The sequence below is a fragment of the Danio rerio genome, chromosome 17 (assembly GCF_049306965.1).
Source record: "Danio rerio strain Tuebingen ecotype United States chromosome 17, GRCz12tu, whole genome shotgun sequence".
NCBI lineage: Eukaryota > Metazoa > Chordata > Actinopteri > Cypriniformes > Danionidae > Danio > Danio rerio.
Window position 1 is genome coordinate 57,427,606 of NC_133192.1, and position 26,801 is coordinate 57,454,406.

General features: G+C 43.2%; 2 protein-coding genes across 8 annotated transcripts in view; both read left to right on the forward strand.

Moving 5' to 3' along the window:
* The window catches only part of eipr1 (EARP complex and GARP complex interacting protein 1), an 87,271-nt gene extending 78,767 nt beyond the window's left edge, over positions 1-8,504 (forward strand). Inside the window, exon 10 of the mRNA XM_073927204.1 lies at positions 8,487-8,504. The gene's annotated coding sequence lies outside the window, so the exon portion shown is untranslated. The remainder of the gene's footprint in view (positions 1-8,486) is intronic.
* A 16,709-nt stretch (positions 8,505-25,213) lies between these two features.
* Positions 25,214-26,801, forward strand: part of myt1lb (myelin transcription factor 1-like, b) — a 159,892-nt gene continuing 158,304 nt past the window's right edge. For all 7 annotated transcript variants that reach the window (XM_073927656.1, XM_073927658.1, XM_073927657.1 and 4 more), the window contains exon 1: positions 25,214-25,403. The gene's annotated coding sequence lies outside the window, so the exon portion shown is untranslated. The remainder of the gene's footprint in view (positions 25,404-26,801) is intronic.

The following is a 26,801-nucleotide window of genomic DNA, read 5'->3' on the forward strand; positions in this document are numbered from 1 at the left end:
GTGTATGTGTGTGTGCACGTGTGTGTTTGTTTGTGTGTCTCTGTGTATGTACATGATTGTATGTGTTTGTGTGTGCGTACGTGTTTGTGAGTGTATGTTTGTGCATGTGTGTATGTTTGTGTGTCTGAGTGGATGTTTGTGTGTGTGTGTTTATGTTTGTGTGTGTGCTTTTGGTTATGTATTTCTGTGTGTGTGTGTGTGTGTGTGTGTGTGTGTGTGTGTATATGTTTTTGTATATTTGTGTCTGTGCATGTGTGTGCAAGTATGTGGTTGTGTGTGTGTGTATGTGTGCACTTGTGTGTTTGTTTGTGTATCTCTGTGTGTGTACATGATTGTATGTGTCTGTGTGTGTATGTTTGTGCTTGTGTATGTGTGTAAGTGATTGTGTGTGTGTTTGTGTGTGTGAGTGTATATTTGTGCATGTGTGTGCGTGTATGTGTGCGTCTGTGCATGTGTGTATGTTTATCTCTATGTGTGCATCTAAAAATGTGAGTCTGTGTGTGTATGTGTCTCTGTGTATGTGTCTTTTTGTGCGTCTCTTTATATGTATATATATATCCCTCTCTCTGTTTGTGTGTGTGTCTCTCTCCCTCTGTGTTTGTGTGTGTCTTTGTGTGAGTGTGTTTGTGTTCATGTGTGTGTTTCTCCCCTGCATCGCAACCATCCATTTTCCTGTTCTGGCTGATGAAACGCTTTAATTGGACGATGCTGAGAGCCTGTGAAATGCTGTTTGTTTACTCAGCTGCATCAGAGCAAATAAACAAACACGAGCCAACCAAAAGAACACGGCAAACCAAAACAGACCTATTTCACCAAACAACCTTCCTCTGCGCACCGCTTTACTGACTTTCTGAAACTCCAATTCATCCACAGCGTAATGTTGCTGACCATTATCATGTTTCACAGTAAACAAATGAAGCTTTAGGCCAGGGGTGGCCAATCCTGTTCCTGGAGATCTACCCCTAGTAGCAAAGAATTCTGGCCCAGATTTGGCATAAAGCTGGCACAGCAGGCATTCATCCGGCACTGGCATACAGCATGTGGGCCAAACATGGCCCGGGTTTGGCAGAGGTGGCACCGTCTTTAAGGCGGCACACAAGATTTGGGCCAGATGAAAAACGTAGTATTTGGCCCAGATTTAAAAATTTGATAAGTGGGCCATGTGAGTTTGGCCAGTCTTGACCCACATTTAAAATACACTAAAATCATTTTTGAGTAAAGAAAAAAAATTCTACCAATCAGGTCACTTTGAGAAAAAGCGTGCCCATAGTGTGCCTAAAGCGCATCACTCCATGGGTTTATCAATTTCATTGCAATCGTGACACACCAACCTATCTGGCCCAGTTCAGGCCCAGTTATGAGTTATTAACTTGGCTGAGACTTGGCCCAGATATGGTCCGTGTTTGGCCCTTGTCTGGAAGCCAGATATGGTCCAGTCATGTACCGTAATTCACTGCGGCATGTGGGCCAAGCAAAACCTGATTGTGTGGGCCAGAGCTGGGCCAGAGAAATTTTGCTATGTGGGACCTTCCTGCAGATTTCAGTTGCAACCCTTATCAAACACACCTGTCTGGAATTATCAAGTGGATTTCAGGTCCTAATTAATTGGTTCAGGTGGGTTTGATCAGGGTAGGAGCTAAACTGTACAGGAAGGTAGATCTCCAGGAACAGGATTGAGCACCCCTGCTTTAGGCCTATAAGATGCCTTGAAAAGTCTGTGTGGTCACAAATTAATTTAAAGTGACAGTACAAAAATTATTTATAATAAAAATAAAGGGTGTACTTTGAATTTTCGGTCACAGTTTGTTGCAACATAGGCTCATTCTAAAAGCGTAACCCTGTATACATTTCTGGAGATCCCAAACTATGTAGCTAGAGGTACGTATGACTGCAGTTCATCTTTAAAAATAAACGCTATGGGGCGGTTGTCACATCTCCGGTTTGTTCATGCTGCTCCACCTACCACTCTCTATCACCATCCCGTTCCCTCAGCACCAATCATCACTCCCCATCTCCTACCACCTCACATCACACCAGAGCACCATCACCTGAATTCTAATTGAACACACCTGCACTCTCTATAAAGCCTCCTTGATTCCAGTCAGACAGTGGCGGGAATCGAAGTCTGATGGTTCACATTATCTTCTCCCTGACTCGCCTTCTTCCGTGTATATTTTCCCCTCTGCGATGTTGTTAACCAGTGGATGTTCCTTTCAAACCTGTGGATGAACAAAGCTGTCATTAAGGGAAGTGACATTACTATCTGTGCAATCTGTTTACAACGTAAACAACAATTCATCAGCGCTATTGCAAAGACTCTCACTCGCCAGCTTCTCTTGTTTATTCAAGAGTTGACACTTAGCTGATTATTGATAGTAAGGGCCTACTCACACTATGCCATCCGTACGGTGCCCAGGCCCGTTTCCCGGATCGTTTGAGAAGTGTGAGTGCGCTGAATCGGGCTTAAGCACGGTTCACTTGGCCGGCCCTGGCCCGGTTGGAAGAGGTGTGCCTGAGCGCGGTTCACTTGGGCTTTGGCAAGGTACGCTTGTGTGTGAATGCAAAACGCGCCAAAGCCCAAAACTGAAAGTGAGACGTGACTTTTAAGGGGCTGTTTCATATGGATTTATTAATCCTTCTTACTGTTCAGTGATCGCAAACTGCCGTAGTTTATTAAAGACGCAAACTCCTCACTTCATGTCAGCTGCGCGCCTTCAGCAGACCTCCTCATTCCTGCAGCTCGAGAGCTTTATGATTGTTTATGAGCGCCAAAACTGGCGGATCTGTACCGCGAAATATCTGACTGCATGTCCCCGCATCCCTAAGGACTGTTTGGCGAAATATTTGACGGCATATCAAACGACTGAAACGATATAACTAGAGAAATCTCCACTGTGCTGCTGAGTGAGAGAGTGCTTCTCACTGAAGAGCGCAGCAGCGATGACGTAAGCGTGCCGAAGCCTGTTTGTGGTGTGAGCGCGGGCCATCGGGGGAGACGGGAGGGGGGACAAGCGTGCTTTGGCCCGGTTCGAGGCAACTGTACCTAGTGTCAGCACGGCCTAAAGCTTGTTTGGCATGCTGTCCCGGGAGAGAGCCCACAGCTCATAAGATCCTCAAGCCCAGGGCTCCCTCCCGTTTGCAAGGCGAGAGGGGAGTTTGAGCTCAGGTAGATCTGGAGAACTCCACTACTTACTAGGAGCATGGCTATGATGGCGATTTGGATTAGCCAATTAACTTAGGTTGCATGTTTTTGGATGGTGGGAGGAAACCGGGGGAAACTTACGTGAGCACGGGGAGAGTGTGTAAACTCCGCACAGGAACATTGGCTGGCTTGGTAAGGACTAGAACTAGTGACGTTCTTATTGTGAGGCAACAGTGCTAACCTCTAGGCCACCGTGCCACCCACCTAGGAATGGAGGAGGAGTAGTGGTGGAAGGGGGGAGTCTTCAAAACGAAGACGGCTGTTATATGGAATTGGTATTTATAGTGGCTTAAGAATCGTCTGATTGGTGAATCATAAATTAGATAATGCGGGATCCTCTCGAAATTAGTCTATAAATAAACTTCACTTAATACACTACTTGTTTGAATAAATTGATGAAGAGATAACCCTCCTTGTGTGACCGTGACAGCGGAATGACTCTGTTCATTTTTTCGCTTACCAGCTGACCGCTTACCTCCATATGGACGGCTTTCCTCTGTTACCAGTTTGTCCAGTGGCTTGCTGCGTATGTTGGCGGACTTGAGATGCAAAGCGGAGTTGATCACGATAACAGGGTTCAAGTTCAGTGAAGAACGGTTCCAGAAAGCAGTTAAGGCAAAAACAAGCCAAAAAATAAAATGGAGAAGTAAATAACAGGGTGAGAATGTGGTAAAATCTGAAAACGTGTTAAAACTCAAGCAAGGGCTTTTCTTTTTCTGAAATGTTTTTTTCAAAACTGTCGTTTGGGTTTAGAGAAGTGATCGGTCAATTGGTGCTTTTGAAAACACTAGTGGTTGGGTTTAGGGAAGGAGGATAGTGGGTCAGTCAGCCGACAGCGGCCTCTGGTGTATTTACGCAGGAACAACAGGCATGAATGGCATTCGCGAGATAAATTTAAGATCTGAAAAAGTGTACACAGCAGCCTCTGGTGGATTCACAGAAAAAAAAAAAAACAGCTACATGTCGTGAAGCCTACATCGGGGAGGAACCTACCTGCCCAGAACGGTCCGGACGGACCGGGCGAGGGGCCTGCCCTAGGGGTGTCGTAACTTCCCATCGGTCAGGTTACAGATCTCTGGGTGCTCTTCCTATTGAAATCACCCCCTGCCAGTCAGGTCTTGCTGAAATGAGGGGCCCTTTAGAAGAGAACGGTGCGCCTTCTAGGGCCTTTGTTCTCCTCTAAGGTCTGAAGACTTCTCAAGAAAGGCTCAAAACCAAAGTCCACAAAATTTTGCCTTCTCCAAAACCTTGATGGCAGGTCAGAGAAAACGGTGGTGGGGTGTCCTCCCGGCTGGGAGGGCTACCCACTCCTGTGTGACTGGTAGGCAGTGCTTTTGCTTGTGCGTGACCGTAGACATCGAGAGGTGTCCCCATAAGACACCCGGGGGACGTATTCTGCCAGCGCCACCTGAGCCTGCTCCAGACCCGCCATCTACCTGTTGAGACATTGTGCCTTTTTTCTCTTTTATAGTGAGGTGAATCAGCCACACTTTACCAAAAAAAACAAAAAAACAACCCACCTTCCCACCAAATCCCCCTGCCCACCGACCAAACAATCACCATCGCCTAGCCAGAGGGAGAAAGATCCTAACCCTAGTACCTGAACCCTAAACCCCTGACCAAACACCACCATACCTCCATTCCTCACAACACCCCCCCCCCCCCAACCCCGTCCGCCTTAACGTCTTTGCAAAGAAAAAAAAAAACAACTTAAAAAACTGCCCCCCACCATCCACTAGCCAGAGAGTAAGAAAGACCCAAACCCTAAAACCTTAACCCCTGACCAAACACCACCATACTTCCACCCAGCACCCCCTCCCCCACACACCCCTGTCCACCCTGTCGGCTTCACTTTGCAAAAAGAAAGAAAGAAAAACAACTTTAAAAAAAACAACACTCCCTCTCTACCTCTTCTTAATGAATTGCTAAATGCCTCCACAATATTAAGTCGCTTTAGAGAAAAGCGTCTGCTAAATGCATTTCGGAGTTGGCAGTTGGAGACCCCTGTTATGACTTCTGAAATATGCCATGACAGCAAAACATTAAAAGACTAAACATCGAGCTTGTAACCACGGGAAGAATTGACATCTTAAAATACATTCCTACAGACAAAGTTGTTTTAATTTAAAGTTATCATTAACAATGTTTTGATTCTAGTTTTGGTCTAATGAAAGCAGGCTTGTTCTTCATATCAGACTAAAAAACCTTTGTTAATTAACGTTTATTTTCATTGTGTCTGATGTCAATCCTTGGTATTGTTGGATTACTTTATCTTGTCCGTTTGATTTATTCGTTCAATGAAACCTGCCACTGGTTTTATGTCAGGTGTTGCACATTTTTGTAGAAGAAAAGATTTCGTTTTTGATTCTTTTGGGAAGTTGACAATAAAACAGTGTACATCAAATATTATCCGCCTCTGATTAAGCCTTTCAGGTTTAAATTGCAATAAATGTTTCTTCCGTTAACTTCTGCTTTTTGAAGAAATGCCTTCACAGCAAGTGTGTTGGATTTTCTTCTTTCTTAGGTTGTGGTTTTGGCTTCTGAAAGCAGAACTGCAATCCAACATAAACAGTTAGCATGCACTGAATCACTGTGCAGAGGTACGTCCAAACATCTTCTTCCACCTGAGCCCACATATGGTCGAGCCTGTGAGGACTAATGCATGGGGTTTCATTTCACCTACTAAACACTAATCAAGGCTGCACGTTGGTGCAGTGAGTAGCATGTTCACCTCACAGCAAGAAGGTCACTGATTCAAGTCTTGTTTGGGTCCGTTGGCATTTCTGTGTGGAGTTTGCATGTTCTCCCTGCGTTCGCGTGGGTTTCCTCCGGGTGCTCTGTTTTCCCCCACAAGTCTAAAGACATGCAGTACCGTTGAATTGGTTGAGCTAAATTGTCCATAGTGTATGAGTGTGTATGGATGTTTCCCAGTGATGGGTTGCAGCTGTAAGGGCATCCGCTGCATTAAACATATGCTGGTTAAGTTGGACCCCTGATTAAATATTTCCATCTTTGCATGGAAACATGGCTAATGATTCTCTTTTTTAAGGTTACTAGTCTTTTATTTATATTTGTATTAGTGTATACTGAAAAAATATGCTTGAAACGTTTAGTGTTATTAAAGTTATTATTTGATTGTAAAAGTTTCCACTAGAGGGCGTGCATTCACAACAAACAAAGGCATAGTTTGATGGTGCTGTGACTGAATGTGGTGTAATAAACAAATATTACATGCTTTTACAACTACCATTTTGGTTCCTTGTGGTGTGATAAAGATAGTTGTAATTTCATTAAGAGCCACACTGGAGGGGAGTGATGACCGGATATATTGCAGGCCATCACAGAGTTGTGATTGGTACAGAGGGCACAGCATGGTGAACTGAGGCTTCTAACCCACTCTGGTTTTGATATTTTGAGAACATTATTTTTGCTGCTCAAATATAGAGGTAAAGTTGGTTTTATATTCGCACATTTGTTTATTTAGCAGTCTCTATATTGTTTACCATGTTACTTTGAATATTCGATCGGAATTAGCATGCAAGTATGACTTCTAAGCAACATTAACACAATCTAATTCACTGTGAACAATGCTGTACTTTGATAGTCATTTGCTGCTAATATGATTTCACTATTTAGGATTTGCAAAGAATACTTTTCTAAGATTATATTATTAAGGAGAAAGTCTAAATATCCAAATATCAAACTAACTTTACCTCTATGCTCAAATGTGAGTATTGACTGGGTGTTTAAGTTGAGTGTATTTTCAATATTTAATTGTGATTTGCCCCGGCTTTTTCTTATGTAGACAGGAACTGTTGTCCTGGAGATTTCAATGAATGGATAGAGGTAAAATTGATTTTATATTGATGCAAAAAAAAAAAAAAAAAAAATATATATATATATATATATATATATATATATATATATATATATATATATATATATATAATTAGGCATGCCATGGTTCTCCTTATAATATTGAACCGTATGGTACGACCTCCACGGTTCAATACGCGCTTGTGAATTGCGGTTTTCTCAGTTTTGTGTTTATATAATTTATATGCGTTTTATATCTCCCCACATTGACTGTGAGTGCCTGTAAGTCCATGAGCTGAGATGAAGAAACTCCTCCCCGCGAGTAATTATCCAATCACTATGCTTTAAGTTAGGGGGCGCTTAACCGTCATGCCACACTTTAACATGACGAGCGGCGGTGAAGTGAGGCAACAGTACGAGAAAGCGCCGACGTCTTTCAAATCTGCATTGTGAGGACATTTCGGTTTTGCCAGTGAGTATATTGCCAATAAAAGAAAGAACAGTGAACAAAGAATAACTGTGTGCAAGCATTGTGTTACACGTATAACCATGACTGCACATCTGCAGCGCCATCACCCAGCAATATCACTGTCTGAAGGCAGGATAGCAGAGAAGGTAATCAAGTCCTCCAAATAGCAACAATCCCTCGCTGAATCTGTCAAGCAAACAAACCCAACTGGTTCAGAGAGACACATAAAATAACAAAGGCAGTGCGGCTGTTTATTGCTGAAGATTTGCAGCCGTTCTCGGTGATTAGAGATGTGGGCTTTTGTCATCTTATAAAAGCACTCAATCCGCGTTACAGACTACTGTCTCGCTTTTTTTCCAAATAATTAATATGGTTTATTTATATTTACTGAAGTACAAATATGTTTGATTGAAATGGCCAGTTTATCTTTATTAACTTCACATGTGTGTTTATTTTCAAAGTGTAGGATTTCATGTGTTCCCCAGTTTGTACATGGGCCACCAGCAGCTGTGAGATTTCACTGTTCATTTTCTTATACAATACACTTGGAACTACTGTACTTTTCTTGGCTTTAAGTAAAGCAAAATGAATAAAATGAGTACCTCTTACTGTTCCTATTGCTTATAGAATAAAAAATCACACGTGTCAAGCCATGAGAACCAAACCGAACCAAAAACCGAGGTATGTATTGAACTGTGGGCTAACTGTATTGTTGCATCCCTAATATATATATATATATATATATATATATATATATATATATATATATATATATATATATATATATGAGAATCAATTAACAGCTACGTTTCCTCCTGTTTAAATCATTTTGTAATTTGCACACTTCTATCAAATCTCCTCTATCTTTAGTCTTTTGTGCATTTTTCTAGACCATTTGCGATTGCTCATGCCTGACTGTCATATCTGTCTCAGTCATTCCTGCTCTCTCTCTCTCTCTCTCTCTCTCTCTCTCTCTGCGCCCCTGTGTTGGTAATGCAGCAGCAGACAGACTGGCAGACACATGCGTCACTCCATCAAACTGCTGATTCATCGGATGCACAGGACCAGTGTTCAGGACGGGCCACAGCAGCAGGCAGGGGGCAGCAGGGCCTCGCTCACCGCTTCTGTCCTGCTTCTGAGAGGAAGAACTGGCATATGTTTCACATCCTTCAATGCAGCTTTGTAAAATCTACACTTACACCACTTTAAAGGGCACCTACAGTATTAAGTATACCCCATTTTACAAGATGTAAAATAATTCTTCAATATCCCTAGAGTGTTTATGTGAAGTTTCAGCTCATTCACATGCTCATTTTTACATTATTGATTACATTTTTGCAAATTTGTAAAAAATAAAACTTAAAATAACTTTTAACTGCAATTTGCTTGGTGAAACTGTTCTTTGTGGTTGCAGTGCTAATTTCTCTTACGTCTGCTTCTGAAAACACTATTGGTTGGGTTTAGGGAAGGGTTAAGCTTAGCGGTTCACCGGCTAATCTGTACGACAAGCTCTGCCTTCTTCTGGATTTCTGTGTGGAGTTTGCATGTTCTCCCTGCATTCATGTGGGTTTCCTCCGGGTGCTCCGGTTCTCCCCACAGTCCAAAGACATGCGGTACAGGTAAATTGGGTAGGCTAAATTGTCCGTAGTGTATGAGAGTGTGTATGTGTGGATGTTTCCCAGGGATGGGTTGTGGCTGGAAGGGCATCCGCTTCGTAAAAACTTGCTGGATAAGTTGCCGGTTCATTCCGCTGTGGCGACCCCGGATTAATAAAGGGACTAAGCCAACCAGAAAATGAATGAATGAATGAATATTACTCATCAGAGACGGCGCTGTGTGTGAAGCTACGGTGGTGAACTTGCGAGGGTTTCCCCAACTCACACCCTGGACTGACAACCTTATTATGCGGCGAGCTTGTTATTGATATTACTCCGAGCTCCGTTGCCATGGCCACCGCACAAGAGACATTTAATTTTCTCTCCTCCATCATCATTATCTATGAGACCATCTGTTGTGCAAAATGAATTCAGCCTCATTTGCATGACTGATAAGCGCATTCTTTATCTATTTAACAGAAGGTCATATGCCATGGGTTTGGAGCAGTGGAGGAGAGAGACGGAGGTGTGTGTGTGTGTGTGTGTGTGTGTGTGTGTGTGTGTGTTTTTGGGGGCTGGACGAGTAGGAGTGTGAAACATTATTAGCACAGATGTTTATTTTGGTTAGATGAGTGTGTGTGTGTGTGTGCTGTTGTGCTTTGGAAGAGTCTGTGAGCTTCATGATACCGCCATCTATCAACTGTTAGCACGAGGGCTAAACGAGCACCCACTTAGCCACATTATGCAATGAAAATATTGCTTGATGAACATTCAGAACGTCCGAAATACATTCAAGATGTTTGGTTAAATGCAGGAAATCGTCTGTTTTGACATTCTGCTAATGTTACACTGTAATGTTTTCTGACTGTTTTGTATTTATCGTAGTTATCACACTTATAATGTGTGTGTGATGAGGGATTGGCTGGCTCACAAAGAATTTGTGCCCGCAGAAATCTCTAAAAATAAATAAGAATAAAAAAAACTACTTTGATTAGTTTAGTCCAATACACAGTCTAGTAATATCAATATGCTAAATTAAAGTTTTGTAATATTATTTAATAATATGCAAATGGCGTCGTGGCTCAGTGGTTAGCACTGTCGCCTCACAGCAAGAAGGTTGCTGGTTCGAGTCTAGGCTGGGCCAGTTGGCATTTCTGTGTGGAGTTTGCATGTTCTCCCCATGTTGGCGTGGGTTTCCTTTGGGTGCTCCAGTTTCCCCCACAGTCAAAACACATGCGCTATTAAATAAATTAATTGGCCATACTGTATAAGTGTGAGTATGTATGGGTGTTTCCCAGTAATTGGATACAGGAGGCGGCCCCACGTCGTCGCGATTTTCAATAATTGAAAATCCGGCAACCGCAATAATCAAACTCTTCGGAACACATGTGGTCGGAAACAAAGTTCACAGGTCTGTGTTCTCTGAACTCCTCTCAAGTGGTGGACTACTTTATTCTGATTGCTTGCCACCGAACCACGTCATAGCTCATACCATAAAGTTGACTTGATTTCAACTCTCCACGACACTGACATCGGAGAAGACGCGCCGCGCTGTTTGTCGCCGCCGGTTCTCATTGAAAATGAATGACTTCCGGCTACTTTGATGCTCTCGCCGCTTTCGGTTTGTGATCGCTCCTCAGTTTGTGAAGGCTTCCCCGCGTTGTCACTCCACCCCGCCTGCCTTCCCCGCTCCTCAATTTGTGATCGCTTCCCCGTGTTATCTCCCCCCCCACCTCCCCCCTTCCTCAGGGGACCCCGTCAGTGATCCCTGCAGGGGGGCCTCCGCATTTTGCGCTACGCCACTGGTTACAGCTGGGTTTTTTTAATGCGATATTCCAAAATGCGCATAAGAATTGGTGGATGGAAATGCAGCTAATAGCCCCTTTCACACTTACAGACCTTTCTGGAAAATTACCTATCTGTAAGTGTGAAAAGGCCATTTTTGAAATTACCGGTAAATTCGTTCCGGCTATTTTCCGGAAAGAGAAGTTGTAACATTACCGATAATTGGCCGGAATGCTGCGCTGTGTGAACGCAGAAAGAAGATTGCCGGAAAGAGCGCGTGCACGTCTAGAACGTGCTGACGTGAGACGTCTACTTTAGCCAATCAGAGCAGTGAGACACGTTCACGTCCGCGCGGTTTATGAGAATAAAACCCTTTGAATATTTTTCCAGACACATTTAGCTGCTGGATGTTAGTCAGACAACGTTTCTATGTTCCTTCTTAATGCCAACTGTGTAAATAATTATCGTTAAGATGTTTATTATATGCCGTTGTTTGTTTACCTTCAAGCTCTGCTTCCTTCAGTTGCTTGATGCATCTTGTGTGCCCGTGAAGAAGCCGGTGAGCGCCAGCACACACACATATCATGTACATCACGAAATCTGAAAGTGTTCCTCCTTATGTTGTGAGTTCGCAAATTTTGTTTAGGGAGAAGCAGTGGCGCAGTAGGTAGTGCTGTCGCCTCACAGCAAGAAGGTTGCTAGTTCGAACCTTGGTTCAGTTGGCGTTTCTGTGTGGAGTTTGCATGTTCTCCCTGCGTTTGCGTGGGTTTCCTCCAGGTGCTCCGGTTTCCCCCACAGTCCAAAGACATGCGTTACAGGTGAATTGGGTAGGCTGAATTGTCCATAGTGTATGAGTGAGTGTGTGTGTGTGTGGATGTTTCCCAGAGATGGGTTGCAGCTGGAAGGGCATCCGCTGCGTAAAAATGTGCTGGATAAGTTGGTGGTTCATTCCACTGTGGCGACCCCGGATTAATAAAGGGACAAAGCCGACAAGAAAATGAATGAATGAATGAAATTATAAACACGATTTTAAAATACACAAATCCAATTCGTAAATTCAAAATACGATTCAAACAAATTCAATGCAAATTCAATAAATTTTACTTGTGAGTTTGCAAATTTCGTTTGCAAATTGACAAGTTGGATTTTGTAAAAGTGAACTGTGCTGTGCATGTATGAGTTTTATATTGTAAATGTATTATTTTTGAGACTGATCTGTCTCCATAGAAACACACACCAACATGGGAGAACATGCAAACTCCACACAAAAATGCCAACTGGCCCTGTCAGGACTCGAAGAAGCAGTCTTCTTGCTTTGAGGTGACAATGCTAACCACTGAGCTGCCCTAAATTCTAATAGCTAAATCTAATTATGCTGATCCATGATTTTTGGATGGATACATAGCTATTCTAATTACATTCATTAATTCATTCATTCATTTTCCTGTCGGCTTAGTCCCTTTATTAATCCGGGGTCGCCACAGTGGAATGAACCGCCAACTTATCCAGCAAGTTTTTTACACAGTAGATGCCCTTCCAGCCGCAACATCCACACATATATATGTTTCCAACTCAAAGTCCACACACACTCATACACTACGGACAATTTAGCCTGCCCAATTCATCTGTACCGCATATCTATGGACTGTGGGGGAAACCGGAGCACCCGGAGGAAACCCACGTGAACGCAGGGAGAACATGCAAACTCCACACAGAAACAGCAACTTAGCCGAGACTCGAACCAGAGACCCAGTGACCTTCTTGCTGTGAGGCGACAGCTCTACCTACTGCGCCACTGCTTCGCCCCCTATTACAACATGAGAATCAACATGAGGGTGATATTTTTGGGTGAACCAACCCTTTAATCAAATGCAAGTGTCATGCTCCTAATTTTAAGAAAACCCATTGTGAGAATGTCATTGTTAGCTGTGGCTCCCAGTATTTTTGATTCCAGAAACACGCGGAGATTTCCAGTCAAAATCAGCCGTGCTTGCACAAAAACCCCTATATGAATTTAAATACATTTGCATTATTCATTCAAACCCCGAGTAGAACGCCGATACAAATGCTCACACGCTCCTCTTGTCATGCAAAAAGTCGAAATATGGAAATCATTCAGCTTTTCTTATTGCCGCTCTTGAAATTAACCGCGTGTTATTTTCGGTTCCCCCAGTTGCAGTGAGTGTGAAATCATTTAATGGTAATCTTTTGCTATGGTAAATTTAGGTGCTGAATCCGTAAATGTTGGATTCGCTAATCTGCGGCCGCGTTTGATTTCAGCTGTAAGTCGTGTGAAGCGAAGGTCTATTTTTTGCTCTCAGTCTGTTGTGTGTTGCGCGGGCTATAAACCTGACCTACTTCCTAAAATATGAGTGTGCTGAAGCTGTGCAGCCCCTCATATCAAAGCCAGAACACCCCACTCCATCAAAACACAACGCTATTTACAGTTTCTCCAGCATCCCCCGGTCTCCAGCTGGGTTTCAGCTCTTTTTAACAGTGTTGTAATGTGTGTGTGTGTGTGAGAGAGAGAGAGAGCGTGGGCTGATCCTCATCTGCATCAGAGCTCTGGGTTGTGGATTTCAGCATCAGTTCTGTCCGTTCAGTGAACGTCTGCTTGACGAATGCAGAACATATGTGACACCACGGCCCATTTATAACCCGTAAACAATGAAACCAAAATCGCCAGTGGTTCGTTTTCTTCATCTTCTTCTTCACTGTAAAAATGCGGACTTGTGCTGGGACGACATGAAGGAATTAAGTTAACTTATTTGTGTTTACAAATGTAAGTAGATTGAACTTAAAACGATTAAGTTGTCCCAAAAAACACCCCTCAAGAATTGTTGTTTCAGCTCATTTCACACACACATTAGTGATTGGTCGTTCATGGACGATTCGTTCGTTTTGAACTACGAGTCCTCTCAGGGAGTTTGCCCCCTCACATATACTAATGAGCCACAAACAGGACGTTAATATCACCAACCATTCCCATTTTATTAAGGTGTGTCCATATAAATGGCCCACCCTGTACACATCATGTTCACCTGAGCAAGCTGTTTCAGAATCACTTCTCCGAGTAATAAACAGATGCATTACTCAGATTACATCAATACATTTCTGGGCGCAATATATTTTAAATATATGATCAATAAATGTTGTATTTGTGTTGTTTAATTAAGTTTTTAGTTGAAAAATACAGAGGGTAAAATTTAGTTATTATATATACAACATTTTTTATTATTATATATAACAATATTTACAATTGTCACACTTTTCAGAGATCGCTGGTTCTCACACGAACTCTCAGGACTACATTTCCGCATTCCCCAGGACAACACATTCATACATGCACTGCTCCCAGACACGCACGCCTGCTCATTCATCTATCCTGATTGCAAGCACCAGCTGATCCTTGTCACAGACTGATATCACTCCATTCATAAGCCACTCATTGACGCTTCCAGTTTGCTGAGTCTTGTTTTTTCCAGTGTGACTTTACAACGCCTTTCCCTGTCTTGTTTCTCCGTGTCTCGACCTAAGCCTTGTTAACCTTGTTCTCTAGTTTAGCCGCCTGCCTTTCGACCTGTTGATTGTTTAACGTTTATGATTCTGGACTGCCTTAATATACCCGTTTGCACCTGATGACCACTGCTTGCCTGACATTGAATAAACCTGCATATTGGATCTTACCTCCTGTTGTCCTCTGTCACTCCACCCAGTAGTAACAACAATATAGTTAGTTGTAAAAAAGTAAATATAATTACTTTTTAAATGGTCAGAAATGTATTTGTTTGCAAATTTTTCTATGTAAATATATTTTTAAATATATTTTTGCCCATATTTTGTATAGTTCAGTAACCGGGGAGACTTTAAAAAATTCGAACGGCATCTATGGTGATGTTAGTCTGTTTTTCCTCATCCCGAGGTCTCCATAATCCTGGACCAGGCCGTATCCTGAGCTGATGCTGCGGCAGTCATGGAGGAGTGGAGAGCATGAGACTGATTCCTGAAAGATCCCAGTGATAGACGAGTCTCCGCACTGATCTCGTGGGCCAGCCTGAACACCCGACAGTGACCATCCCACACCGTGCAGCTTCTCCATGACGGAGGTCCAGCGTTCTCCAGCCTAGACTGCAGCTCTGCACAGGAAGTTTGGTCAGAGGAGAAATGGTCGAGCTCAACTGAGCCTGTTTTCTATTGAGGTTTTTTCCTTCACTTTCGTCAATTGGTGAAGTTTGTTCCTCGCCGCTGTCGCCACTGGCTTGCTTGGTTTGGGACTTGTTCAGCTGCTCTGTTGGATTGAGATCTGGTGACTTTGTTGTGTTCAAGAAACCAGTCTAAGGTATGACATGGTGCGTTATCCTGCTTGAAGTAGCCATCAGAAGATGGAGACACTGTGGTCATAAAGGGATGGACATGGTCAGCAGCAATACTCAGGTAGGCTGTGGTGTTGACATGATGCTCAATTGGTACTAATGAACCCAAAGTGTGCCAAGAAAATCTCCCCCACACCATTACACCACCACCACCAGCCTGAACTGTTGATACTAGGCCGGATGAATCCATGCTTTCATGTTGTTGAGGCCAAATTCTGACCCGACCATCCGAATGTGTCAGCAGAAATGGAGACTCATCAGAGCAGGCAACGTTTCTCCAATCTTCTATTGTGCAGTTTTGGTGAGCCTGTGTGAATTGTAGCCTCAGTTTCCTGTTCTTTGCTGACAGGAGCGGCACCCGGTGTGCTCTTCTGCTGCTGTAGCCCATCCACCTCAAGTTTTTTTTTTTTACGTATAGGTCCCCTCTCCTTATTAGCCATTCATAGAAATGAATTATTTTCAATTGTAATATTTTTTCGTGAAGTTTCTCAAACTAATTTCGAGAGGAGCACGTGATAGCATTGACTACAGCTGATCCCTATCACTAATCCCTAACTAGCCAATCGGATCACTCTAAATTCAATATAAATATCCAGCCTAAACTTCATTCCTCATCTTCGTTTTGGAAACCCCCCCCCCCCCATCCATCCATCCCTTCTCCCTCCTCCTCGGTTCGGGTGACACGGTGGCTAGCATTGTTGCCCCATAGCAAGGAGGTCATTGGTTCAACACTAGCTGAGCCAACCGATACTCTCTGTGCGAAGTTTGCATGTTCTCCCAGTGTTCGCGTGTGTTTTCCCCGGGTACTCCGGTTTCCTCACACACTTAAAAACTATGCAACAAAAGTTAAAGTCACAAGCACTTACTACAAACTAGCGCAGCTAGTGATCTATTTTGGGAAGCTATCAAGAACTACCTGATCTCATATCCCTCCCTATGCTTATTGACCAGGCGGGAGCCTTGCGCTCATCTATCACCGAGCTCAGGGTTCTCTCCCGGGACAGCATGCCAAACTAGCTTAAATAGTCAAGCATTATCTAAAGCCTGATTTATACTTCTGCGTCACGTGACCGGCGTAACTCATGGCGCATGCAACGCGCGTGGCTGTGCATTTATACTTCCGCTCGCTGTCTCTGTCGGTCTGCATTAACACTTCCGAAACGCTAGTTGGCAGTGAGGTGTAAATGTTTCTCTGTGTCGAGTTTCTTCGCTGCTTTATTGCTTTTCCTGAACACTTCCGGGATGTACAAGTGGCTCAAACTTGCTCATTTTGAGACAGGAACTGGTGGACATGCAACAACTTTAACTATGAGGTAAACACAAAACAAAACTTTCCATCCGGAGCTCCTTCACGGGACTCCACACTTGTAAACAATCGCTCGCGCCATTCGCACGGCTCTCGGCCCCGCCCAGACTCGTCAGCGCTACCAAGCCGACCAATCACAGAGCTTACGCTACGCGTCGTTGCGACGTGTAGTTACAATTTTTGAGAGGTGCACGTCAGCGACGCCGACGGCCACGGCGAAGGGCTATGCGTCAGCGCCGTAGCATACGCCGGCGTTTGACGCAGAAGTATAAATCAGTCTTAAGTGTGAAGTCTTAAATTTTATTTACTTGAGATATAATATATCACCACATCATGGACAGATCACCCAAAAATATTCTCATGGTTTCAGCCATTGACTTCCACAGTATTTGTACTAACTATTATCATCCATGGCAGATTTTCCTCAACATTCTTCAGTGTATCTCCTTTCGTGAAGAAATTTAAACATGTTTAAAACCACTTGAGAGTGAGTAAATGAGGAGATGTTCATTTTTAGGTGAACCGCCCCTATAATCCGGTGTTCAGACGAAAGCAGCGCGCTCGCACACTGTGCTGAAGGTGTTGTGGTGTTGGTGTGATGAGAGGAATGTTTGTTGTCTTGTGTTTGACGTGTGCGGAGCTCATGTGTGCGTCTTTCACACACTCGGTGTCAGGATGATGAACAGCTCAGTGATCACATCCACGCACAATCGCTGCAGATCCACACACACTTTATCTTTAATCACTTCCCTGTCGCTTATTTTTAAGTCATCATGCGTTCGCGGATATCAGGGATTCTAATCACCTTATAATCACAGTTAATCAGTTTGCTTTTCAGCATCAGTGGATTAAAGATAAATAAACTGGATTGTCGGGGGGGGGGGGTTAAATACACTGAAGTAATGACTGAAACTCATAATCACATCAAACACATGACAATTGAGTTAACGATGAAATGGCAATTTAGTAACTGGATGAAAACTTAAGTGCTCAAGTGTTCCCTCAGAAGGGAATGATCTGGAATATTCCACATACAGCAGCACAAACATTGGGTCAAATATGGACTGGTTTTCAATTAAATGTCAAGAGTTCTCACTTAGATATGCTTAGCGTTTATAGCAGGTTTGGCATGCTGTCCGTGGAGAGAACTCTGAGCTCAGAGGTATTAGGGCCCAAGGGTCCCGCAAATCAGGAGATCCGACATCAGGTAGGTCTCGAGAGCTTCCCCTTGGAAAAGGGAGGAAAAGGAGGAGATGGGGTGGAAGGGGGGATTCTTCCAAAAAGGAAGATAAACAATCCATTTATAGTAAACTAGGATCACTCTGATTGGATTATTAACGATTACAGATGAGCAGCCAGTCATGCTCAATCATGTCACGTGCTCCTCTCGAAATTAGTTTATGAAACTTCACTTAAACGAGTTGGGTTTGTCCATATTTGACCAAACGTTGCCCAAACAACCCAGCATATTTTAGAGCATACAAAACCTATAATATGACAACAAACATTTGAAAACCTTTTCTTTCCCTCAACCACATCATTTGACGACCTCAAAACATTATACAATTCTGAGTGTGCCTCTCACAAGTGAGTGGGCTGTACAAACCACCTGTAGAATACACACTCTTTTATCTCTCTGACACCTTTGCACCACTCTTTCCACCAGACACTTTCTCATAATCATTCATTGATTCATTTTCTTGTCGGCTTAGTCCCTTTATTAATCTGGGGTCGCCACAGCGGAATGAACCACCAACTTATCCAGCGTGTTTTTACGCAGCGGATGCCCTTCCAGCCGCAACCCATCTCTGGGAAACATCCACAAACACTTGACAATTCAGCCTACCCAATTCACCAGTCCCGGATGTCTTTGGACTGTTGGGGAAACTGGAGCACCTGGAGGAAACCCACGCGAAAGCAGGGAAAACATGCAAACTCCACACAGAGTCTGAGTCGAGGATTGAACCCGCGACCCAGCGACCTTCTTTGCTGTGAGGATACAGCACTACCTACTTCGCCCTCTTATAATCACTTATAATCACATTGTGCATTTATGAAGTGTGCTTCACACAGGTGAGTGGGCTTAACAAACCACCTGTACAAACACCCTCTCTTTCTTTATAAAAAAACACTTTCCTTAATTTTACATTTAGCTCTCCGAGCACTAACAGTTGCTTTGTATAGTCAGCACTTGTGTGTATTACCTCTTCTTATTGAATTGCTGAATGCCTCCTTAATTGTAAGTCGCTTTGGACAAAAATTAAATGTAAATGTAAACATTTGGACATAACGGCGCACCTAAAAAAAGAAGGTTTTAAACTTTATTTTAAGTACAACCCAGCCTAATTATTGATATGTACCTCTGTATACATTTCTGGAGATCGCAAAATACGCCCCAGGAGGTGTTTTTTTGTGCATTTTTTGTTTTCGCCAATCCACCAGAGGCCGCTGTGTATGCTATTTAAGATCTCAGATTTATTTCCTGAAGACATTTACATGCCAATATTTAGTAGCAGTCATAGCGCCACCTGCTGACAGAAGTAAGTTTGGCATGAATTTGTTTTTTATATATATCAGCTTAAATTATTATTGCCCACTGATCTTTGTCATCCTAAGGCCACCGAGAGGCGGTGAGACCGGGTGCGAGGTCCCTTTCATGGCTGCTTGCAGCTTTAATTTTGAATGAATCTTTTATGTGACTTGAAAATGAGAAGTCCTCTCAGGGAGTGATTTGTTCGTTCACGTACTGCGCACATTTGTGCAGGAGTGCAAGATTAGTTCCTTATTTGAGTCTTCTATTGAGTCGTTCATTGATCACGTGAAGGACAGAAGCCAGTCATAGGCAGTCAGAGCTGGAAAAAGATTTGATCTGTTCATTTCTTTAGTCCTCGGTTTTGAGTCGTTCATCTCTTTGCATGACTTGAACACCCAAAGATTCAAATTCAGATTCAAATTTAGGTAAACTAATTTATGGTTTCTCCCGTTTAAACATACATCTTCATACAGCTTCTCTCCCGGAGAATCCTCAGCCTGTAGAGATCTATGATTGGCTCCGGTATTAGTAGGTGGGGCTTCATTCTGTATATTGACTGTTACACTTTTCCCCTTTCAAAACTATATTAGTGACATGTCTTGTGTTTTTTATAGTCTATAGCAGGGATGCCAAACACTCAGTCCCGGAGGGCCGGTGTCCTACAAAATTTATTTCCAACCCCAATTAGACACAACTGGGCTACCTAATCAAGATTTTACAAGGCTTTCTAGAAACATCTTTAGAGGTGTGTTGAGGCAAGTTGGATCAAAAATCTGCACCTCCAGGATTAAGTTTGGACACCCCTGGTCTACAGCCTTTGGTAATACCCAATAAGAAACCTTTAAATGGTTAAAGTGCTTTAAGATAATGGAGGGCAGGGGGCCCTAAGGAGACCAGACTGCAAGTCCAGGGTGAGAGGTTGGCCCCTGGGTAGCTTGCTTGGTTTAGGGACCCCTTAAGTGGAGGGCAAGGAGGCCCTTAGGAGCCCACAATGCAAGCCCAGGGAGAGAGGTTGACCCCTGGGTAGCTTTCTGGGCTCAGGGATCCCTTAGGTGGTAGCAAAGGGGCCCTTTAGGAGCCTAGACTGCAAGTCCAGGGAGAGAGGTTGACCCCTGGGTAGCTTTCTGGGCTCAGGGATCCCTTAGGTGGTAGAAAAGGGGCCCTTAGGAGCCCAGACTGCAAGTCCAGGGTAAAAGGTTGGCCCCTGGGTAGCTTTCTGGGGTCAAGGATCCCTTAAGGGGAGGGCAAGGGGGCCCTTAGGAGCCCATACTGCAAGCCCAGGGAGAGAGGTTGACCCCTGGATAGCTTTCTGGGCTCAGGGATCCCTTGGGTGGTGGCAAATGGGCCCTTTAGGAGCCTAGACTGCAAGTCCAGGGAGAGAGGTTGACCCCTGGGTAGCTTTCTGGGCTCAGGGATCCCTTAGGTGGTGGCAAATGGGCCCTTTAGGAGCCTAGACTGCAAGTCCAGGGAGAGAGGTTGACCCCTGGGTAGCTTTCTGGGCTCAGGGATCCCTTAGGTGGTAGAAAAGGGGCCCTTAGGAGCCCAGACTGCAAGTCCAGGGTAAAAGGTTGGCCCCTGGGTAGCTTTCTGGGGTCAAGGATCCCTTAAGGGGAGGGCAAGGGGGCCCTTAGGAGCCCATACTGCAAGCCCAGGGAGAGAAGTTGACCCCAGGGTAGCTTTCTGGGCTCAGGGATCCCTTGGGGGGTGGCAAATGGGCCCCTAGGAGCCATGACTGCAAGTCCAGGGTGAGAGGTTGGCCCCTGGGTAGCTTGCTTGGTTCAGGGACCCCTTAGATGGAGGGCAAGGGCACCCTTAGGAGCCCATACTGCAAGCCCAGGGAGAGAGGTTGACCCCTGGATAGCTTTCTGGGCTCAGGGATCCCTTGGGTGGTGGCAAATGGGCCCTTTAGGAGCCTAGACTGCAAGTCCAGGGAGAGAGGTTGACCCCTGGGTAGCTTTCTGGGCTCAGGGATCCCTTAGGTGGTGGCAAATGGGCCCTTTAGGAGCCTAGACTGCAAGTCCAGGGAGAGAGGTTGACCCCTGGGTAGCTTTCTGGGCTCAGGGATCCCTTAGGTGGTAGCAAAGGGGCCCTTAGGAGCCCAGACTGCAAGTCCAGGGTAAAAGGTTGGCCCCTGGGTAGCTTTCTGGGGTCAAGGATCCCTTAAGGGGAGGGCAAGGGGGCCCTTAGGAGCCCATACTGCAAGCCCAGGGAGAGAGGTTGACCCCAGGGTAGCTTTCTGGGCTCAGGGATCCCTTGGGGGGTGGCAAATGGGCCCCTAGGAGCCCAGACTGCAAGTCCAGGGTGAGAGGTTGGCCCCTGGGTAGCTTGCTTGGTTCAGGGACCCCTTAGATGGAGGGCAAGGGCACCCTTAGGAGCCCATACTGCAAGCCCAGGGAGAGAGGTTGACCCCTGGATAGCTTTCTGGGCTCAGGGATCCCTTGGGTGGTGGCAAGGGGGCCCTTAGGAGCCCAGACTGCAAGTCCAGGAAGAGAAGTTGGCCCCTGGGTAGATTGCTGGGCTCTGGGATCCCTTAGGTGGAGGGCAAGGGGACCCTAAGGAACCCTGACAAGAATTTGATGAACCACCTACTTATCCAACTTATGTTTTACACAGTGGATGCTCTTCCAGTTGCAACCCAGTACTGGGAAACATCCATACACACACATTCACACACACACACTCATACGCTACGGACAATTTAGCTCATCAATTCCCCTATAGCGCATGTGTTTGGACTGTAGGGGAAACCGGAGCACCCAGGAAAAACCACACCAACATGGGGACAACATACAAACTCCATACTGAAATGCCAACTGGTTCAGCCAGGACTCGAATCAGCGACCTTCTTGCTGTGAGGCGATCGTGCTAGCCACTAAGCCACTGTGTCATCGTCAAAGAGTTCATGAATTAATTTCACAAATTAATCGGTGTATATTTATTTATATTTTCAAAGCAAAGCAATAAGAGAAATCCACAAATATTACACCAATTTTACAAAAAACTCACCATAATTCAGTCATTTTTGAGAAATACTGGAGTTATGGACTATAATGTGCCCTTGCTTTATTAAACAAAGTGCTGATTTCTTAAGAAAAGAAAAAGCTACTGAGCCCACACTTGATGGCAACACTATCGAAACGCTCTCAGAATGTATTTTTGTTAGCTGGGATATCACTTAGCAGGCGCACACATGTGCTCAGTGAGTGTGTGTGCAGCGGATATACTGTATGCGGATAGCATCTCTGTTGTCTGCGTGGAGACAGATATATCTGCTGGAGCAGCGACGGACGGACGGAGGGAGGCTGGCGCTGTGAATTGGCTGCCTCTTAAGCCAGTTATCTGCCTGCTCCACACACCGCTGGTGCTGTGCCAGCGCTCAGAGCCCGGCTGAGGAGCACATTAATGAGTGGTGGAGGAGGCAGAGACGGGTGTAGCCACTCTTCTGCAGGAAAACTGTGTGTGTGTGTGTGTATGTTTGACAATCTCAGATGCAAGCCTAAAGCACACACACACACAGCACACAGCAAAAGACCCATGGGAGACAGGGATGCTGCAAGTGTCCAGCTAACAAGAACTGTTCTCCAAAAGGGCTCAAAGTTATCTACAAATGTTTCACTAGTAACGTTAACAGAACGTTCTGCAAATCTATCTTATTTTTTTTTGTAATGTAGTACACATATTTATACGTAGTAATGGAGCGATGACCGTTTTTAAATATCAACAATCACTAATTGAGAATTTATATACATGAGCAGTATCACACGAGTAGCAGTGCGATATGGCTGTATATCAGCACTGGTGAGAGGCGTGCTTTGGCATGAGGCTGCACCAGTGCTGATATGCAGCCATATCGCACTGCTACTCGTGTGATATTGTGTTTATACAACAGTTCGACGACACAATCGTGTATATAAAACAGAAAATCAAACACAGAGAGTCTAAAAATCTTTTGTATTAGGAACTACTTTCTTCCGCCATTCACATCTGCAGCTGATGTCAGAACAGCAGAAGCCGTTACTATTTCACCAACGTCACTTTAGAGCTAGTGTTTGGATGATTCTCTATAGCGTAATTTCTAAAGTGATGCTAAAACAGCTGATTTTGCTCACATTTTAAGATTATAATGCTGAATGTGACATGAAATGCCATCCGTCTACAGAGATTTCTCCCTACAGTCTATTACAATCTACAGTATTTCTCTGATACCATCGGTATTGTGACGAGTGCCAGGTGTCCCAACGTTTACCCGGAGACTTAAGGTATGAAAAAAAGGAGACAAACTATTTAGCTCTTCCTATTTATGCGTTTCTCCCAAGTGCTGTCGACTACATACATGCCAGCCAATGACAATGAGTAGGCAAAAGGAAATAAAAAAGACACTCAAACATCTCATCACAAAGGTAAAACAACAACAGAGGAAGTCCTCTTAAAGGGGACATGACAGTTATACACAATGCATATCAAACATTAAGCGACCGTTACAATATCACAATAATTAACCCCGAAAAAAGCAGCGCAATCACTACCAGACTGCTGTTGTGTTTGCGATAAGGAGGGACAAGGCTGAATCCAGCTTCTTATTCGCAGCTATCCGGTCCACCTTAAAAACCGTGACTCTTCCATTTTTCAGCTTCTTGTTCGCGTTTAAGAAAACACACAGTTTTAATCTTCTAAGCAGGGGCTTATTATGTGGTCCTGGCGCCATCTTGTGCATAGACAACGTCAACCTTTTTTGACTAATGGACACCGATGTGCTGTCTCTCAGAAATTACAAATATTTTAAAAGAGCCACTATCCTTATGAATAAACTGCATAGTTGCAATCTAAAATACTACATTCTCAACTAAAATAGCCTTAAAAGTACATTGTGTTGCCTAACAGCAGTAATATTTGTAGAGTGTCCTTTGCTTGTACGTGGGCGGAGTAATACACAAAGGTGAAGCGGCCTTTGTGTGCTGTTACTGGCAAAATATCTCACGCCTATCAGCCAATCAGATTCAACAACCAGACAGAACTGTTGTATAAATATATATATATATACACACACACACACACACACACACACACACACACACACACACACACACACGCACACACACACACACACACACACACACACATTTTCTAATGATGCCATTGACCTTATTTTCCTCGGATGTTGGTAACATTTTGAAAATATAGTTTTCTTCATCTCTCTGTGAATATAGGCAATGTATTTGCAGTTAAACAAAACTGATTTTCTAAAAAGATATATTTATTTCACAAAAAATTGTCACCAAACATATTGAGAAATTGAAAGAAAATACAATTAAATTCAAGCAAAATAGTAAAATAAAAATCAACCTACAAAATTTCAATTTTTTTCTACTTTTCTTGATTTTTCCTCTTTTTAAAATTTGTATTTAAAATTTTTCTATAACATAAATTTGTCTGTACTAGTTTTTGGCCCATTATTGTAAGATATTATGTAAGATAAACTCCAAATTTGGCTTCAGCACGGACTAATCTAATGTAAATGTTCGAAAAATAACAATGTAGAGCTTCCTATTCAAAATATGAATTTAAAAGAGGAGGCCAACACGGGGAGAATATGCAAACTCCACACAGAAACGCCAACTGACCCAGCCTGGACTCGAACCAGCGACCTTCTTGTTGTGAGGCTACAGTGCTAACCACTACATTGTTTTTTTTTATAACATTAGGCTACATTTATATGCTAATTGTAAACGTGTTTAGGAACGGGACGCATATTTTCGACATGGCTGGAAGACAGAAACACGAGAGCACGCGTTAAAAGAGCGAAAGAGAAGAAGAAACGTACTAAACGCTCCCCCTCACGCAGCGCTGCAGGATCTCAGTGCTGAGAATGCATGGATGGATGAGTGGATGGATGAGTGGATGAAGGTCTACCGCTAAGCCGAGGATGCGGGTATCACGCTGAGGGTAAGCGCTTCACACTTCGGCTCTGACTCACATAGACAGCCGTGTTTTTTTTCTCTTTCTCCATCCTCTCGCTCCGCCTCATTGGTGCTACCCCCATTTCTCTCTCTCTCTCTCTCTCTCTCTCTCTCTCTCTCTCTCTCTCTCTCTCTCTCTCTCTCTCTCTCTCTCTCTCTCTCTCAGAGCTCCAGGCCAGTCGGTCTCCAGCTCTCCATCGCGGTCTGCGCTCCTCTCCTCCGCCGGTCTCCGCGTCTCCTCTTCCCGCCTCCTGAAGAATGATTACCGCGGGAGGAACTTTCCGGCGCGCGTGAACAGGGAGGAAAATACAGCAGGATCATACAGGAGCCATCGGAAAGTTTGAGCCAAGACAACATTTCCAGACTGGTGGGTCTCTGGTGGCTTTATATTTCCGGCTGGTTTGCTTGCTCTGATATAATTGCTTGAGTTGAGCTTGATCACAGTTACAGTGATTACGATAGTAGTGCAGTTGATACCTTAACATGCTATTTAGATTAGATCGAACTTTTAAAATGTAGATTTGAGAGAATTACCTATTGCAACAGTGCAGTGTTATTAAAATGTTCTTAAATGACACTTTTAACCAGTTAATTAAGGTGGACATTTTGCCATTGTATTATTAGATGTTCAATTTGTATTATTAACTTAATTTTTTTCTTATTCAGTATGTCTGTGTTGTTTCCCTGAACAGTTTTATTTCTATTTTATTTATATAAAGAATCAAACATTAAGTTCAAATATCGAAACATTTTTTAAATCAAGATGCATTCCCATGATTTCTTATATAGCTTGTTCTGAAAATGTCAACAAATTAAGCAAGTTTTTGCATGAATGAATAAATTGCCAATTTTCAAGTTATTTTTCTTACCTGTGCATTGGCTGAACTCGCTTAATTTTAATACATTTTCACAACACAATATAATTAACAAGATAAATGCTTCTTTATTTATAAATGTTTAGATATTTGAACTAGAAACGACAAAAACAAAAGTAGGAAAAGCTTTTTTTTTGCAGGGAAATAGAATTAAAATTGATTTATTAGATGATAAACCTCAATTTTGCTTACTCAATATGTTTGTCTTGTCTTCTACAAATTCTGAAATCAGAAATTATTTGAGAAACAATATTTTACAGGTTTTTATTAAGAATAAAACCTATAGTTCAAATATCCAAACATTTTTTTTAAACAAGATGCATTTCCATGATTTATTATAAATGTTCTGAAAAATGTCAAAAAAAAAAAATTACTTGATACAAATAAATAGTTGCCAATTTTCAAGTGCACTGGCTTCAAGCATAAACTTGCGTAAATTTAATACAATTGCACAACACAATATAGTTAATAACATAAACACATCTTGATTGAAAAGTGTTTCAATATTAGAACTGGTTTCAGTGTTGTTTCAGTAATGTTACAGTATTAGAACTGGTTTCAGTGTTGTTTCAGTAATGTTACAGTATTATAACTGGTTTCAGTGTTGTTTTAGTAATGTTTCAATATTTGAACTGGTTTTAGTGATGTTTTAGTAATGTTTCAATATTTGAACTGGTTTCAGTGTGGTTTCAATAATGTTACAGTATTTAAACTGGTTTCAGTGTTGTTTCAATAATTTTTCAATATTTGAACTGGTTTCAGTGTTGTTTCAGTAATGTTTCAATATTTGAACTGGTTTCAGTGTTGTTTCAATAATGTTTCAATATTTGAACTGGTTTCAGTGTTGTTTCAGTAATGTTTCAATATTTGAACTGGTTTCAGTGTTGTTT